The sequence below is a fragment of the Schistocerca serialis genome, chromosome 3, assembly GCF_023864345.2.
Source record: "Schistocerca serialis cubense isolate TAMUIC-IGC-003099 chromosome 3, iqSchSeri2.2, whole genome shotgun sequence".
NCBI lineage: Eukaryota > Metazoa > Arthropoda > Insecta > Orthoptera > Acrididae > Schistocerca > Schistocerca serialis.
Genome location: NC_064640.1, coordinates 765,994,207 through 766,014,580, shown reverse-complemented (window position 1 = coordinate 766,014,580; position 20,374 = coordinate 765,994,207).

Here is a 20,374-nt window from a genome sequence, read left to right as displayed (position 1 = left end):
AGCGGACACTCAGTCGTTAAGTGCAGTACTAACTTTATAAACAAAAACATTTTTATCCGTCAGCTGGCATAGTATCACATGAGACACTCCGGAAAGGTCTCTGAATTTAATGCAAGCCACTGGCACAAAGTCTGATGATCAGGATCTTTACGCCACTCCTTCCTCCCCTTTGCCGTAAAGGCCAATAGTACTATATACCAGCTCTAATTTCTCTTATTTTATTATGGTGAGCATTCCTCCCTATGTAGGTAAAGTATTTTCACACTCTGAGGAGAAAGCTGGAGACTGCAATTTCATGAGAAGATCCTTCCACAATGAAAGACGCCTTTATTTTGATGACAGCCACCGCAATTCGCGTATCATATCAGCGGCAGTCTCTCCCCTATTTCGCGATAGTACAAAACGAGCTGCCCTTCTTTGAACTTTTTCGATCCTTCGCAAAGTGTGAGAGTTGTGTGTTTAAGTGTATCCGAGAAGTGTAGGTGACTGTAACCGGTGTGTGTAGTGTGGTATCATGTTTATTTTGGATAATGATGAAGAAGGGAGAGGGTGAAACCCGATGCTGGCACTGATTGTGATCCGTCTGTCGCATGGGGACGTTAAATTCGGTATCGACTAGCTGTGAGGGGTAGGCTATATGGCAATAGTAATTGGTGTACCCATGCAGTTACCCAACCACATGCTGGCCACGACAGATTTTGCTTAACTTCTGTGATCTGACAAGAACCGGTGTGTCCAACGAGACAAGGACATTGGCATTTCTTTCGTACAACCTAGATTACAGAACATTCTAGCAACAAGTGCATTTTATCACCGGTGCACAGAGAAACAATCTGATGAAAGTTAAGGAATTTGTGGGAGTAATGCAGAGCAACCAGATTGGAAAAAGTGACATAACTCATGTAGCATTGTAAAACTGCGTTACCTTGGCCTAGATCGGTCCGCGCCATCAACCACGAACGTACGACAGAACTACAGTTTACAGTGTTATTTCTCTGCACTAGTAACTTACTTAAAATAGTCAAGTCTAGAGAACCGCTTCTACTTACCGCATGAAGAAGTGCTCTCTACCCATTACCATCTCGAAAGTTTCTTGGTCTATTTCGGTAAGACAACACTAAGAACTGGGCACATTTTTCTCTTCCTCATTATGTTTCTTCAGTCACAATTAAGTTGTAATTGCTTCCTGTTCACAGGCATCGGGATTCACAACCGACACAGGTGGCCTATTGCGTGATTTATTTCGTAGACACAAACCTTCTTTGAGGTTCGAACTTACTTTTTTTTTTTTTTTTGTCGGCGAAAGTGGTGCAAAAGTCGACGAGGATTTCAGGTTCAAATGGCTCTGAGCACTATGGGACTCAACTGCTGAGGTCATTAGTCCCCTAGAACTTAGAACTAGTTAAACCTAACTAACCTAAGGACATCACACACATCCATGCCCGAGGCAGGATTCGAACCTGCGACCGTAGCGGTCTCGCGGTTCCAGACTGCAGCGCCAGAACCGCGCTGCCACTTCGGCCGGCCGAGGATTTCAGGGTCCGAATCTTTGGTAATAGGGGTCTTTCTGATTTGTTAATAATTTCAAATTCTTCGTCAGATTCAGCTTCATTCGCAAGCTGAAGAAAATATCAAACCAATCTTTCTCGTTTAGCTCCCTTGCTTGTAGATGCTTTCGCCGTATTTGTATTTTGTAGCTGTTTCATTATTATGCTTTGGTGTTCAGAACGGCCCGATTAATTTATAAACAAACTGCTGTTCGAACATTCGGCATCACTGTCATTTTAGGTAGCTGTGACTCATCAAATAAGATGGGCGTGTGTACAAACTTTCATCTTTATTGTGGAACCGATACAACTGTGTGCGAAAACATGAATACAGGTTTGACAGTCATGGCACCTTAGCTCGCATTTGCAGGAAATATTAATTATTTTCTTTTTGCGTACAGACCGAGAACATATGAAAAGATAAATTGGTTTTCTCTCGCTCTACTTGCGAGTGGGACAGCAAGCAAAATGGCTATAGCCCATGTCACGTAGGATGTCGCTTCCGCGCATAGGGGTGGAACGAGAGGGAAGCGTGGAGTGGATAAGGTTTGCGCATGGCTGACGGCAGAGAGCGGGCAAACAAAAGACCGTGTTGCCAAACTGTGTTACTGCGGACAACAGGCAGGTCCATTTGCCTTTGGTACATCGTATTATACGTTCAAATCTACGAGGGAATAGTACATTTTAAAGCCGGTTTCGATCAGACGTCTACATGAAATAAATATTACTTTACGACTTGAGGTTGTGTCCACTGCTTCATAGCAATCGTCTGTGTTACGTCGGAAGGTGAGAACAGCTGATGCAGCTTTTTGAAGACGTCAAGTACAATTTTTCTCCAAACAAGTACTGTCTAACGACAAGGTCATCGAAAATGGTTGCAATAACTGCCATTTATTGCGATTTGGACTATATTATAAGTAAAAAACATCTTCAGACTGAAACCGAAATCATTGTATTTGTTGGACAACTGCTTCTACTAAATATAATTTTTTCCAGTGTGTATAACGCGCGTATGTAGATGTGTTTCACTGCAGCTCAATGTAAATGTACGTGGAAAAAAGAATTACTGTTAGCAAAGACTAGTGCAAAAGACTATCGTAAAAATTGTCAGTATGTTATCATATTTTTCTGTGTCAATGGGCATTAACAGTTTAAACTAATTTGTTCGACATTACAGTGGGAGAACGCATTTATGATCCATTGAACAAGCTAACAGTTAACCACCTTTTGTAAATAACTCGACGGAACGCTGACCGATAACGCAGAAAACCACCGATATCTCAACAGGTATCCCTCCCTTTCATTTTAAGGCGTTTTACAATTCGTGCCTTGAAAATGACTGGGGTTTACGTGTCGAAATATTGGAGTTTATGACTAATGTATCAGGCTGCATTCTCTCGAGTAATTAAAGAAAAGCTTAATGTCTCCTTGAGCAATGTGTTGAACATTGTAGTCTGAATACATCATAGGATAAGTATTCCTAATCAATAAAAGTTAGGAAGTTCTCATGTAGTATGTATATGCAATTGATATGCTGACATAAACATTTTCAAACTATGGGCCTTTAAAACCAAGAAAGATCATTACTCTACTTTGTTTCGAAGTCTACGTCGTAATACCACTTACCAATCGATCCCATGTCCGAAACATGTGACCGTAAATTTAGGATGATAGGTTCAAGGCTTCACCTCCCTGTCAAAGTCTTATTTCGGAAACTGCCCGCATCTCGTGGTCGTGCGGTAGCGTTCTCGCTTCCCACGCCCGGGTTCCCGGGTTCGATTCCCGGCGGGGTCAGGGATTTTCTCTGCCTCGTGATGGCTGGGTGTTGTGTGATGTCCTTAGGTTAGTTAGGTTTAAGTGGTTCTAAGTTCTAGGGGACTGATGACCATAGATGTTAAGTCCCATAGTGTTCAGAGCCATTTCGGAAACTTTTCAGCGTGCCCACACTGAAGGGGCGCAAGCGTTTCAGTGTCTGTTATCTTGATTGTTTTCTTTTCCCACATAGCTTGTTACCTGTGCACAAATTAATTCTATCGGATTATATTGACAGTGATTTGTGGATAAACGCAAAACTCTGTGACCACATTCACATGCAAGAAAGTCAAGTTTGTACATTCTGTTGCGTGACTTTTACAAATTAATGAGCTGCAGGAGTTCAGCACTTGTCTGGCTTATATTGTCTGGAGTATTTTTATTTTTCAGCCAGAGCACAATGACCCCTTTCCTGGTGCTCGTACTTGGTCATTTCTCTGTACCATAACTGGCTTGGTAGTTACAACGACCTACTTGGAAGCAAGGTATGGCAAGAATTGTTCAGTGAACCACTTCTTGAAAGTGACAGCGTTCATATCCGAATGGTAGTCACTACAGTTTTTATTACACCTAAATACGAGTTTAGTCTCAGAAACCAAATCAGAAGAAGAACCAGCATGCAGAATAACTAGGCGAGAACGTTTCCCCATGTGTACTTTAAAACCGACAGTACCATAACTCAATTTCCAGCGGGTCTTCATGGACCCATGTTTCATCAAGATAACATTATAGAACTACCACGTCATCTTGTGTAGTGCATCTTTACAAGGGACATGATTCGTGCAGCTTCTATGTCACTTCATTCAAATAAAAACTATTTTCATAACGTATTTGAAACCAATGTCTTTCAAAATTCTTTGTATTGACGAAGTGCTACCTTTGAGGCCAGTTTGCTCAGGCATAATTGTAAGAAGTTTTCGTGATGTTAGGTATTTCCTCCTTGTATACATTTCAGACACGGAGAGCTTTAAAAAATCGTTGTCAAAACCAACTATTTGTATGACAGCCTTATCGCGATTTCGATGCTGTCTGGCGACACGAAAAAGAATTTTCCTGAGGTTTCTATAGTTCCGACACTTTCGTTTACTACTCTCGGTACAGTTCATTTCCCGATAGGTGCTTCTGCAGTTCCTTCTTGAGTCTTCAGAATGTCAAAAATAGTTGCACCGCTCTCAGGTTCACATTTCAAACAGTTATAAACGCGGGACACAGATCTCCTCGACTTCTTGTGAAGCATCTACATCTGCATCTACATGACTACTCCGCAATTCACAGATAAATGCCTGGGAGAGCGTTTATAGAACCACCTTTCAAACTATTTTTCTATTGTTCCACTCTCGAATGTTGCGCGGGTGACACGTACACTTTAATATTTCCGTGTGAGCTCTAATTTCTCTTATTTTATTATTGTGAGCATTCCTTCTATGTAGGTAAAGTATTTTCACGCTCTGAGGAGAAAGCCGGAGACTGCAATGTCCTGCCACAATGAAAGACGCCTTTGTTTTGATGACAGCCAAACCTATTAGTGTATCATATTCGCGGCAGTCTCTCCCCTATTCCGCGATAGTACAAAACGAGCTGCCCTTCTTTGAACTTTTTGGATCAATCCTACCTGCTGTGGATCGCACACCGGACAGCAATACTCCAGAAAAGGGCGGAAAAGCGTGGTGTAAGTGGTCTCTTTAATAGAGCCGTTGCATTTTGTAAGTGTTCTACCAATAAATCGCAGTCCTTGGTTTGATTTCCAAACAAGTTATCCATGTGATTGTTGCAATTTAAGTTATTCGTAATTGTAATCCCTAAGTATTTAGTTGAATTTACAGCCTTTAGATTTGTGTGTTTTATCTCGTAAACCGAAATTTTGTTGATTCCTTTTAGTACTCATGGGGATAACTTCAGACTTTTCATTATTTAGACTCAATTGCCACTTTTCTCACCACACAGCCGTCTTGTGTAAGTCGTTTTGTAATTTATTTCAATTATCTGATGACTTTATAGGACGGTAAGTCACAACATCATCTGCAAACAGTCTAAGAGGCTGCTTAGATTATCTCCTAAATCGTTTATTAGATCAGGAACAGAGGAGAGCATATAACACTTCCTTGCAAAAGCCAGATATCACTTCTGTTTTACGCAATCATTTTCCGTGGATTACTACATACTGTGATCTTTCTGACAGGAAATCACGAATCCAGTCGCTCAGCTAAGACTTCATAGGCACACTTGTGAGGAACTTCACGTTTATTGCCGTCACCTGACATATTCATTTGGAAATCATACTAAAACATTTACAGATACACGTTCACAACTATTCTACTACACCAAAGTAACATCGACGTCTCAGTGAATAATTCGGTCGCTCTGTGAATGAAACTCCATTGTCGCTAAATATGGCAACAGCGCAGCATGATGGAGAGAGAGTCTCGCAGTCTACTTTGTAACTTGCGACTAGCCGCTCAAAAAGGGGAAAAGTCTTATTAGCTGCTAGCAGTTAATTTCGGGGGATGCGCAGAACGGCTGAAAATAGGGCCGCTGTCCTACATGACACGAACTATAGTAGTGGTACAACGTACCCTTCGCCATGCACCATATGGCGGCTCGCAGAGTATGTACGTAGAAGCAGACAATCATACAATCATGCTGATACACTCAGTCATCGTCTCCGAACTGTTCCTTTTCTGTATGTAGTACATAATGCTATAAAATGTGTTCATATTCTATCGCAGTTAGCGTTTTCTTGACCTTAGATTGTCAAATCCTCGTAAAATTTACGATTGCAGCTGGCATCCCTTCGCTCTTCCCGCTAACCTGAACACATGAGCGACACATGCTCTTTAGTACCTTCATAGCAAACATTGCTATTAGCAATGGTTGAATTATTTATTGACCGACTGTGGTGGTTTGCTGACACTGATGCTCTTGTCGTAAATATTAACAATGTTTAGTCATGTTGTGCCAGTTTTCTATAGTCAGCATTTTTGTTATATAGCTTAGAATTTATCTTAGTGTGGCATCTTTGGTGAAATATCAAGCAATCACAGTTAGAATAGTGTTAGTTTATATCACACTGCCCCAATTCAGTGTTGATCACATCTTTTGCTACTGAAACTAGCATAATATGGATGGTGCTCAGTTTGATTTTAATACTAACGTACTTTGTGGTTTGCTCGAAGAAGTTGACAAAGTGACAGACAACGGAAAATTTAGTGGAAAGGAAGATAACGATCTGTAAATAGATGACAGTGATGTAGACCCAGACTTTGAAGCAGCAAATGAGGAGAATAAGGCATCAGAAAAATAGTCCTTGTGTGACAGTGGAAGACCGAGCTAAGTAATGCTTAGAGAGTAATAATAGCTTCTACAGCTGAAGATTCTCTGCTCATTTCGTGTACCTGTGGAGTTATAGTAATTGGTAACTAACATATAACATTAATTATAACTTCTTTTCCTGTAACATTTCAAGCAGTGAAGTTGTCATTATAGTTCATAAAACAGGACATTTTCTACTTATTTTGTATATAACATACCACTGGAGCTCAAATAATTGTAATTAACTAGTGCATAGCCTATAAATTACGATTTCCTTTGAATAAAATTTGAAGTCGTAGAATTTACGATGTTTTAGTAGCAATGCAACATTTTCCCCCCTTTAGTGCTGTCAGGTTAAGCTCAACAAGGGGGTAACACTAACTACGAAAAATATGTCCATACAGTAATACCACCTCTTCTCCAATTCACTGTTGACACTACACGTGACGGCTGGTAATGTTCCCCATGCACGTGCCAAATTCAAGTCCTCCTCCACTTTTGTAGTCCTGTGTTCCTCAGTTTCAGGTAATATTACGGTCCATATAGCGTCAAATCCTCCTATCGGTTTGCCACAGTGCATATGGTGATTCACCACACGAAGTCATTCGTTTCCAGTCATCCACTGTCCAGTGACGTGGCTTACTGGGAGCTGCTCGACCATTCTACCCCATTCTTTTCAACTCCCTACGCACTGTCAGTATGCTAGATGGACTGATAGTAGCATTTTGGAACTCATGAATGATTCCTTCCGCTGATTTCATGCCATTTTTTACAACCGCCCTTCGCAGTTCCTGTCTGTCAGTACTTGAGGTCTCCTAGTTTTGGTTTAGATGCGGCTGCTCCTTCGCGTTTCCACTTCACAGTCACATTAAGTTCGCGTTTTCTGATTGTAAAGGAATATAGGTCAGAATAGGCAGCACGAAACCTGAGAGTACTAAACCGTTAGTCACATATAGTATATTAACTGAGGGCAGTTTTGAGCAATTGAAACATGAACTGAAGGTAGAAGATTGGCCGAATATAATAAAAAATCTTGATGAATGATTCTCTACGTTTTATCTATAATTAAAAATACAATAGATGGGCATCGTCCGTTTGTCACAAAAATAGGCATCCCTAGCAACAGACAGAAACTTCAGCACTCTAACAAGTGGTACAATGAAATGCTCGAACAAATAAGGATACTGCTACTTATGCACAAAAATAAGACTACTAAAAGTGTGGAAGCCAGGGAACACTATATGACCCATATGAAGCTGTTCAAATATGAAACAGAATCAGCTAAATGTAAAGTAAATGATGAATATATCACAAGCTCAAAAAACAATTGTCAATCAACTTGGAATATTATAAAATCAATATTGGGCAAAGGGCAAACCACAGCCCCAATAGATTGCAGTGCCCTTAACCAATGCTTTACAAGCTATACCAGTTCCCATTCTTCATTTACCACAAATAATTCCAATAATTGTTCAGCTGCTGTTTCTCAACTTAAGCAACGAACACCAGCAACCAAAAAATTCTCTTGGTCAAAACTCACCTCAAGTAACATCTTCAAATCTATCAATAAACCTAAATCTAAAAAACAGAGGATTACTATAGGGTTAGTGGCAATATTGCCTTTGAAATCATGATGCCACTAACATATCTGGCGAATCGTATTCTCAATGAAGGTGTGTCCCTGAATGTCTGAAAATGATGGTTACACACCCAATTTACAGGGTGAATCACTAACTATTGCCACCAAGAATAGCATGATAGAAACTGAAAAGCTTGTGGGACAAAAGTTGCATGGGACAATGGGGGCCGGAATATGACGTTGGTTTTTTGTTGCTAGGTGGGGTCGCGTCAGAGATATGAAGGTCAACTTTGCTTTTTTAAATGGGATGCTATAGTTTGGTACTTATTTTCTGATAGCGGCTATCCAGATGAATCCAATGATGTGTAACAGTAAGGTCTTTGAAGGTCAACGAAGGTCACAAAGGTGGCATGAACGTCCCCTTACAGAAGGTGTTCGAAGAGATGTGCAGTGATATCAGTGCAGTGCTGGAATCTTCTTATCATGGATAGAGTGGTATTCCCTATCACACCGGCACTTATCGAAGCATATTTAAATGTACGACGTGTAGGGTGAGTACGTTGAGGATACCTTTCAGTGTATAAGGCTCTAGCTCTCACTGAATTTCGTGGGTATTCTCAGTAAATGAGAAGCATATCGACTTGTTCCTCGAAGGAATACATCACTCACATTCGCTTGATTCGACGATACTAGTCTTACCGTCCCTATTAGTGTTGTATTGCGAAACCATCCAAATGGTGTTTCATGTCAATGGCACGTTAGATGGATACCACGTATTTGGCGAATATTTACTATTTGCACGATATGCGAGAGAGCGTTGTCAGAGTATGTGCGTCGATAAGTGCCAATGTAATAAGGAATACCACTCAATCCATGACAAGAAGATTGCAGCACTGTATTGATACCAGTGGTCATCACGTCGAACACCTGTAAAGGGACGTTCCTGCCACCTTTTTGACCTTCGTTGACTATCAAAGACCTTACTGTGACACATCATTGGATTCCTCTCGATAGCCTCTATCAGAAAATAAGTACCAAATTATAGTATCCCATTTAAAAAAACAAAGTTGACCTTCATATCTCCAACGCGACCCCACCTAGCAACAAAAAACCAACCTCATATTCTGGCCCCCGTTGTCCCATGCAACATTTGTCCCACAAACTTTTCAGCTACTATCATACTTTCGGAGTTATTCCACGTGGCAATAGTTAGTTACTCACCCTGTATAAGAAAGGTGAAAAAAAGTCAGACAATTATAAATCCATATCAGCAATTCCTATTACATCAAAAGTTATAGAGAACTGTATACGTATGCAAAATTACTATTATTCTGAAAGTAATGAACTACTGAGTAACAGACAGTTTGGCTTTCGATCTCAGCTACCAACATCAAAAGCAGTAGAGTGTCTCCTCAGTAACATATACGAAGGATTAGAGACCAAGAAACTCTAAATGCGAACATTTTAGGTTATTTACTTGTTTTGAAAATCAAATTGCCTTTTCTAGCTGCTAGGTAATTCTTTATCATGACTGTTATTGGTATCAAATACTAGTGTAAGTCAATTATTATCCGCAATTTAGCTATACGTTTGTTTATTTTGGTAGTACTGTGGTTTTACGTTGATGAGGGATGCTTTGTTTATTTGTTGTTATATCTTTGCAATTTTCAAGCTGCTAGGTTAGTTTCATTATCGCTGCCGTGCTGTTAATCATGGCTGCTCCGCTGTCTATTTGCACCAAAGAAGAGCTACGTAGGTCGGAAGGCGTATCAAGGACAGAAATTCATCGAAGAATTTCGGTACAGTACGTGAACAGTGATTTGCCACAACAGAGTGTGTACAAATGGATTAAAAAATTCCGAAATGGACGCACAAGTGTTCCTTCCGCTCTATGAAGGACTCGGACGACCGTTCACTGCCACAAATGAAGAAACCATTGAGCGTTCACTTGAAATGATTCTCTTAGACAGACGATTAACTATTGACGAAGTGGCACATCGTTTGCAAATTAGTCACGGTTCCGCCTAGGAAATCATCCACAACAGACTTGGGTTCCATAAACTTTGTGCAAGATGCGTCCCAAAACAACTCACACAGTTGCATAACAAACGTTCTTGGACATCTGCAAAAAACTTTTGGGTCACTATGGTAACGAAGGGGACAACTTCATAGACAGGTTCATTACCGGTGACGAAACATGGGTCCATCATTACGAGCTGGAGAGTAAACGATAGAGTATGGAATGGAGACATCCAAATTCGCTGTGCAAGAAAAAGTAGGAGATCCACACGTCTGCAGGAAAACTGATGCTTATGGTTTTTTGGGATGCACGAGGTCCAGAACTGGAACATTATGGGGAAAGGGGCACAGCAATAAACAGTGTACGTTAGATGCTTACTGCCAGGCTAAAGCCCGCAATTCAAAGCAAATGCCGAGGATTGGTGTCAAAAAGGTGTTGTGATGTTGCACGACAATGATCGTCTGCATACTGCTGCCCACACTGCTGAAACACTCCAGAAACTAAAAAATTGAAGTACTTTATCATCCTCCATATAGTCCCAATCTTGCCCCTTCTGACTATCCCTTGTTTTGTCCACTCAAAAAGGCATTAACAGTCCGTCGATTTGCCTCTGACGAAGCAGTGAAAGAAGCCGTGCATTCCTGGCTCGCAGCTCAACCGAGAATCTTCTTTCATGAGGGCATCAGGAAGCTTGTACGACGATGCACCAAGTACGTTTAAACCCAAGGAGACTATGTCAAAAAATGGTGTTCTTGTAAGTTTCCTAATTTGATTACAATAAATTTTTATAACTACTTTGCGGATAATAATGGACTTACCCTCGTAAAATAACGGGTTCACTGTTACCAGTCACTGTTTATTCATATTCACAATCCCTTTTCGTAGGTTTAAACCTCCATCACCTGGTGGATTTACATGTGTTAGTGTGACACATGTGTGGGTTGTGTTATGATTTTGGGGTAACTTGTGGCACTGTCTGCTTTGGGCAAAGGTTCCTTCCTCTGTGATAACTCATCACATGTAAATTGTCATATTTTGTAACAAATATGGTTTCTGGAAACTAATAGGTGGTTCTTTACACCTAGCAGTTTCCAGACACCATCTTTGTTTACAAAATATGTCAGTTTACACATGATGTGTTACCACAGAGAAAAGAACATGTAACCACTGGAGACAGTGCCACAAGCTACCCCAAAATCGTAACACAGCACACAGATATATCATACTAACACATGTAAATCCACCTGTAAATGGAGATTTAAATCTTTGAAACACCTCTTGGATATAAATAAACAGCGACTGTTAACAGTAAACTTGTTGTTTCATTCAATAACAAGAAACTGATTTGCCAAACACTGTTAGATTTAAGCATTTTTTTTATTCTGTCACATGTGACACACATGATAAAAAAGGTAGAACATTATGTGTTGTAGATAAGCCATTACAACTATTAGAGTCATACTTAAGCAACAAGATACAATTAGTAAAGATAAACAACTAAATGTCAACACCCATGAAAATAAAGATAGGTGTTCCACAAGGGTTAGTGCTTCGGCCTTTCCCGTTCATTGTGTATATCAGCGACTTGCCAATATACATGCCATGTGACAAAGTCCTGGATGCTGATAACATGACACTAATTACGGATGAAGAAAATCTGCAAGATGTCTCAGAATAGCACAAAGTGGTAACTGAAATGAGCAGTGACTGATGCAGGGCCAGTCTTTTAGCTATAAATAGAATAAAAGCTCAAGAAATTTGCTTCATCCTAAATATATCTAAACTGGGGTTCATTTAGATCAAGAAGGTGCATAGGATAAGCTTACAAATTATCTATGTTGCAAACTAGCTCGTACTCTGTTCCTACAGCACAAGCTGAGACACATTATTAGCAAAAATTTATTCATTCCTGAATGCATTGCTTTTTTCAAACACAACTGCACTATGGATTAATACTTTGGGGTAACTCAGTGGGTTCCAGTGCCATCTTGAAGTGCCAGAAGAAAGCAGTTAGATGTATATTAGGCCTAGAACCAACACAAGGCTGCAAAAACCCTGTTTAAAGAACTCAAGATAACGACACTGCCTAGTATGTATATTTACAACTGTTTAATACAAACTCAAGAAAACGCAAGCAATTTTAAGTTAATATCCCAAGTCCATCTCCATAATACTTGAATTAATAGTGACCTAGATCTTCCATACTCGAGATTGACATTAACACATAAGAACCATAAGTTCCTATGTTTGAAATTCAGCAACGATCTCTCAAAGACAGTGAGCGATCTACCCATGAATAGTTTTAAGTATACGATAGTAGTTTGGTTCAAATGTATGCCATACCACTCAATTTATGAGTTTCTAAACAGTGACACACAGGAGGCACAAAATAAGCAGTCAGTAACTACATTATCAAGTATGGCTATATGTGTGTGTTACAGTAATGTATAAGTGTTTACACATTTTTCTACATTGTACTTAAATTAAAACATAATTGCTTAATGATACAATCATATATGTGATTTATATACTGTATTATTCCTAGTTATTACTATTATATTAACAATGTATAGTATCACCATCATTTTAGCATATATGTCTACTTGTACTGCACATGCATATTTATGTAATTATATTTTATTCTTTTATGTATTAAACACACCAATGAAACCAGTTGTATGGATAATATATCGAAAGGCAAATAAAGATTCTATTCTATTCATGATCAGCATTGGACTTGGACAGCTTTAGAAACACTGGACTCGCATTCGGGAGGACAACGATTTAATCCCGCGTCCGGCCATCCTGATTTAGTTTTTCCGTGATTTCCCTAAATCACTCCATGCAAATGGCGGGATGGTTCCTTTGAAAGGGCACGGCCGAATTCCTTCCCCGTCCTTCCCTAATCTGATAAGACCGATGACCTCGTAGTTTGGTCTTTTCCCCCTAAAACAACAACAACAGTTTCAGAAGGGTTGAAATGTGCCCGATGGATTTGTTACTCAGGTGACATCCAGTGATTAATCCACACCGACCCATTCTGTTGATACTGCTTAGCTACTGACACTGCGTACCATAACTTGGGGTGAATTGGTACAGAAAGTGAAATTTTTACTGAAAATTAATATCAAAATATTGTACTATAATTTTGAAATTTTAAATACAGCATCTCTAGTCCTTCCTACAGCAATGTCTTACATGAATGAAAATGCTGTACCGTAACCCTGCTTCAAATTTTGATCTGAATTGTGTTCCAAATCACCCCAAGACTTGGGGTGATTTGGAACACTGCATATTTTGAACTGTAGTTGCATTTGAAACATGTGGGGAGGTGGATTGGAACATGTGAAACACATCTAACAAGCATTTTACCAAGAAAAATGCATTTATATTACCTCAACTTTGTATTAATTACTGGCAATTAATATTTTTTATATTAGCGACCTGCTTTATTAACCATTAAATCTCTGAGCTTACAAATGCTTATCTACGACAATTATTTTACAAAAAACAAACCCTATCAATCATTACTTAATACAACACTTTACATCACATGATGTCAAGGCCTTCAAGAGTTTTAAATATCATTCTACCTCGTCAAAAATCAGTTCCTCGCACCTTCATCATAATTTGTGCTTTTGACACCACACACATGTCTACAACATCAGGGAAAAAAGTATTCTTGCTTCTCACTAATTTTTTTCCTCATGAAATTAACTTGAATGTCGTCATGCAGCTCCATAGCCTCAATCCTTCCTACATATAATTTTGAATGGTTAGTCTCTGTAACAGGAAACGTAACCATGACAAATCGTTTATGGCCAGAGTCATTGGAGGTGCCTCAGAAGGCCCAGGTCCACATTCCTCTTCAGTCATTGCCTCAAATATTATAGTTTCCCGCTCCAAAACTTTGGGATCATCAGTTTCCTTCTCCTTGCTGTCCTCTCCAATATTGTCTGAAATTTCTGTCTGTGACATGACACTTTTCCCAGGGAGAACTTCCAGTTTTCTACCACGAGCTTTTTTGGGTTGGGAATTAACAGATCCATAACGAACACCTTTCAAGTGTTCCACAAAGGCTTCAGACCATACCTGCATTTGGTCACCTGTTTCATTTTCCAAACTACTAAAAGGTAAGAGAGAGAGAATTTTTACTGGATTGAAAGGTATAATACCAGAAGCACGAAATCCTGCAATAACATTGTCTCGAATTTTCTCACCCATGTAGTGAAATGTCGCCTTCAATGTCTTAGGGAAGTCGCTTTTTGGAAGCACAACCCTATCGCCTTTCTTCCAACCAGTCAAAGCTTTTCGCCAAGCTATCTTCATAGGGCGAAAGGATGCCACGTCTAGAGGCTGGCAGATGTGTGTTGCATTTGGCGGGAGCAACACAAACTTAATATTCTCCTTCTCACATTGCGAGACTACAATCAAGGAAATGTGGCTTGAGAGATTGTCTCCTATCAGAACTTTGACCCCCTCAAGCCTTCTAAGATACAGCAAAGCTATTATCTGAAACCAATCTTCAAATATACTGAGGTCAAACAATCCACTTTGGTTTCTGTTGTAGGCTGTACCATTCACTCCACCTTCTGTCCAGGTTGGATACAGATGAGTGGCCCTGTAAACTACATAAGGTGGCAAAAGATGTCCATCTCCTGCAGCAGCTATCATTACAGATGTGCTTGTTTATGATGAGTCTATGATTCTATGAGGATGTTTACATCCCCTCTTGACCAACACTGTGATAGCACCAGGATCATCGGAGAAGTTAGTCTCGTCATAGTTGACTATGTGGCTAGGTGGAACACCTCTCACAGTCTCCTCCAAATTTTCGAAATAGCTTGCTATGACTTCTCTGTTCACTTGAGCTCTAGCTCTCTTTACATTTTCACTCAAACGGACAGTAAGATTGTGGTGATGTGAAAGCAGATTTTTCACCCACTTATATCCAGGCCTGTTGTCTTCAGACCTCTTTTCCACTCTTCCCCTTCGGTCCAAGTAGCTCTTTACAGTATCCCTTATCTCACTTGTTAATGGCTGACCCCATTCTGCACATTTAAATAATCCACTGACTAATGTCTTCTCTTCTTCTAAGCTCAAAACAGTTTGTCCACCTATTTTCAAAGGATTTTTGTTATTTAATTTCCTTGAAAGTGTACTAGGTGGTATACCATATTTTTTGGATGCATTCCTGGGTGATAATTTACATGCCTTGACATCACTGACAGCTTTCTGCAGGCTTGTCTCTCTGCATTTTTGATAGCCAGCTGGCCCAATCTTCTTTTTGTATACCCGTGGCATGTTCCAATTCACCCTGAAAAAATATGATTTTCTACATTTATGCCTGCAGCTAATGAATAACATAACCAAGCCTAACCTAACTTTTCAAACATCATCACTGGTAGTTGTCCTCCACATTCCAATCTCAGAGAACTGTATTATTATTACGAGAGTAGCTGTGCAACAGTTTGTATACAGAGTTTTAGAAAAAAGGTAAAGTTTACACTTAAATACAATATTTTTTTAAAAATCACATACCTCTTTGACACATAAAATTTTTATATCACTGGAACAACTAATATCTGTGGTAACTCTAGAGGGTGGCTTCCATTGGTTACACCAAAGTATCACTCCACAGCAAAGATGATTTGTTGAAATGGATGCCGTGTTCCATTTCACCCCAGTAGTTCCAAATCACCCCAAGCGGTACTTCCTGCTTTCATTTATACTGGTACAACTACTTCTCGTGACATCTAACTCTCATTTCAGCCTTACATAGATTCAAATTCGTTTTCGTTAGAAAATCCAAGAGTTTCTCGTGGTAAACGGAATAATTCTGATGCATCTCACTTAGTTTTGCACACTTGTATTTACACAGTGGACACAAAATACTATCTTCACGTACCTTTTGGTGACAGTGACTGCTGAAATTGTCATGTCTAGAGGTACTAGAATTACAAATGTTACACGCAAATTTCAAAGCACCATTACTCAGACGTTTAGTATTAATATCTCTTTGCAAGTTACTGTTGATACTGAATGTTGCACAACAACCCACACAAGTACACTCCTGGAAATGGAAAAAAGAACACATTGACACCGGTGTGTCAGACCCACCATACTTGCTCCGGACACTGCGAGAGGGCTGTACAAGCAATGATCACACGCACGGCACAGCGGACACACCAGGAACCGCGGTGTTGGCCGTCGAATGGCGCTAGCTGCGCAGCATTTGTGCACCGCCGCCGTCAGTGTCAGCCAGTTTGCCGTGGCATACGGAGCTCCATCGCAGTCTTTAACACTGGTAGCATGCCGCGACAGCGTGGACGTGAACCGTATGTGCAGTTGACGGACTTTGAGCGAGGGCGTATAGTGGGCATGCGGGAGGCCGGGTGGACGTACCGCCGAATTGCTCAACACGTGGGGCGTGAGGTCTCCACAGTACATCGATGTTGTCGCCAGTGGTCGGCGGAAGGTGCACGTGCCGGTCGACCTGGGACCGGACCGCAGCGACGCACGGATGCACGCCAAGACCGTAGGAACCTACGCAGTGCCGTAGGGGACCGCACCGCCACTTCCCAGCAAATTAGGGACACTGTTGCTCCTGGGGTATCGACGAGGACCATTCGCAACCGTCTCCATGAAGCTGGGCTACGGTCCCGCACACCGTTAAGCCGTCTTCCGCTCACGCCCCAACATCGTGCAGCCCGCCTCCAGTGGTGTCGCGACAGGCGTGAATGGAGGGACGAATGGAGACGTGTCGTCTTCAGCGATGAGAGTCGCTTCTGCCTTGGTGCCAATGATGGTCGCATGCGTGTTTGGCGCCGTGCAGGTGAGCGCCACAATCAGGACTGCATACGACCGAGGCACACAGGGCCAACACCCGGCATCATGCTGTGGGGAGCGATCTCCTACACTGGCCGTACACGACTGGTGATCGTCGAGGGGACACCGAATAGTGCACGGTACATCCAAACCGTCATCGAACCCATCGTTCTATCTTTCCTAGACCGGCAAGGGAACTTGCTGTTCCAACAGGACAATGCACGTCCGCATGTATCCCGTGCCACCCAACGTGCTCTAGAAGGTGTAAGTCAACTACCCTGGCCAGCAAGATCTCCGAATCTGTCCCCCATTGAGCATGTTTGGGACTGGATGAAGCGTCGTCTCACGCGGTCTGCACGTCCAGCACGAACGCTGGTCCAACTGAGGCGCCAGGTGGAAATGGCATGGCAAGCCGTTCCACAGGACTACATTCAGCATCTCTACGATCGTCTCCATGGGAGAATAGCAGCCTGCATTGCTGCGAAAGGTGGATATACACTGTACTAGTGCCGACATTTTGCATGCTCTGTTGCGTGTGTCTACGTGCCTGTGGTTCTGTCAGTGTGATCATGTGATGTATCTGACCCCAGGAATGTGTCAATAAAGTTTCCCCTTTCTGGGACAATGAATTCACGGTGTTCTTATTTCAATTTCCAGGAGTGTATATTCAGCCATGTTTCGAGGATCTGAGAATGGCACTGCAAGCTTAGAATACAGTGCAGACGCTGCAGTAATTCAGTGGACGATTACATCCGAAGCACAATGACAGGTACCAAGAACCCAAAATAGCAGTAACGTAAACACCAATAAACAACACTCAGCAAGAATCAAGGCACAGAGCATTACAATGGCACAAAATCACAAACTTTAAGCACTCAGCTTCATGCATTACTGGAACTGTACGCCAAGACAAGGTGTTTCTTAGGTTTTTGCTTGGTTTCCCCCCATCTGGTCTACTGAAGAAACCAGGTCCAAGTACAGTATTTCGTTGGCCCCATCTAGCGTGGCATGCCCAAGCATGGTTGATTGTTATTGGGATCAATTTGCGCAAGCATCATTACTGTACAACCACCTTGATGCTTGATCAAATTTGCATGTTTGTGCAAGCGTTCAAGCGTGTGTATGCTTGAGTGTGTGTACCAATAATAGGGAGGCTTGTGCAAGCGTTTGTCGGTGATCTGGTTTGATTTAATTTTTATTTGGTCCTGTTAAATAACGTTCTGCACAAAGGTTGTACTGTATAGTAGGCCAGGTCATAGAATACAATATCACTCGTACATGGAGAACGAAGAAAATCACCAGTTCTGTGAGGTAGTTTCCATAGCGTGTCTACCACGAATAGTTAATATAGGAATGATGTTTTCGTTTCTTTAACCACTCTAGTCCACAAATCTCGTTTTCTCCCCTTTCTTTTAACACAAGCAAAAAGGTTGCCAAAGCCAGCTCATCATCGTCTCAGCTCGGCATTTTCTTGTGAACAAAACAATGTTTATATAAGCATGCTTGAACCGTATGTAAGCGCCAGAAATCTGTGCATGCTTGCTCAAGCACGCTTGAGCAACCAAGACGGTCAAGCATGCAGTTACGTGTGTGATCGCCGTATGTTTGTGCAAAGAGAAGCGTTAACTCGACAGAGAGCTCTGCACTTGACAAAGTAGTTTTCTGATTGCCTCGTAATCTTTTTAGATTAATTATCGAGTGAAACAGCAAAACGACTTGCAATAACATTAAACACAAAACCAATTACATCGTTCATTATTTATTTTCCAAATTGGCATATCGTTATAAACGGGCAGACAGGTGTATGGTAATGTCAATAAAGGAAGTACTTGTTCTAAACGAAAATGTGGAAACAGCCAATTTCGTTTAGCAGGCTTTCGCGACCATCTGCCAATTCAGGTGATTTAACATTTCCTTGGCACTCATCTATGGGTCAAACTAAGTTGTGACCAATCACACTGCCTTTTTCATAGATGTTCAATATCTGCAGTTAGTCCTGCTTGTTATGGGTCTCGCACAACTGCGCAGTATTCTAAAATTGGACCTGCGAGTGATTTGTCTGCAATCTCCTTTGTAGACCGACAGCACTTTCCCACTATCCTACAAACTAATCTTTTATTGACGCTATTGTGGAGAACGTGCAACATATTTGCATCTTTAATTGATAATTGCACGCATTAGTATAGAAGGCGAAGCCACGTTTAACTTAATACCTCAAACAATTTTCTCAGAGGGACAGAGGCAGAAGAAGTCGCTCCTGGCATAGAAGGCGCATTGACATACAGGGTGTCCAGCGAATGAGTCACTGTTTCAATATTAAATATGTCAAAAAATAATATCGATGGACGACTGCAATGAAAGGTATGTATATTGTGAATTTTATAAAAAAATTTCGAAATAGTTCAAAAAGTTGCTAACAGATGACGCTGTTCACTATGCAGCTCGAACAGTGTCAGCGTGAATTATTTAAGTCTTCCTCTGCAAATAGTGTTTGCAGTCATATCACAGTATTTGAAGGATATGGGGAAAGAGAACGGTAACACTCAAGTTTTAATTTTTCAAATCAAGTACAGTAAAGCAAAGATAACCCCGATGTACACAAATTGATGCAACGACTTTGTCTAATAGATGACAGATAGCAGCACAATGTTGTTGCGTTTCTATGAGAACCCACACACTCTGGTGAGAGACGAGAAACCATACCTTCAAAATGGAGGCAATAGCTGAGAGGATTGTGGTCTTTCTTCAATTTTAATTGAATTGTGTGGTGATTCCGACAGTTTTAATGCCTACATTAATGATTCAGATTCCAGTTCAAACCAGGAGATGGAAGAGTCTACGAATATTAATACCAGTATATATGAGGTAAGGGTTGTTTTGACATGTTATTTGCTGGATGTCATTACCTTTGTGCTGGATGGTTGGCTATGTGTTTTTATTTTTGTCTTGAACTGTTTTACAAGCCCTTTATACTAAGATACAGTCAATACACCTTTTAATACAACTACTTTCTGTTGTGTAAATCAATTTTGTTAACAAAAAAGAAAATACTCGTACATTTGGGTTACTATCTCATTGATGAAGTTATTGGTTTAACAGAATTTTTTCAGATTGCACTTTCTATACAATAATATGTCTTGACTAAAAGGAAAAGGTCCACAACCGTGCATGACGTCATCGCCAGTGGTCGTACTGCTGCGCGAGACGCTTTCAGTTGCTAGCCTATATTGATCTTGACGTTCATCAAATTCTTATCTAAAATAAAAAAATAATCCGAGA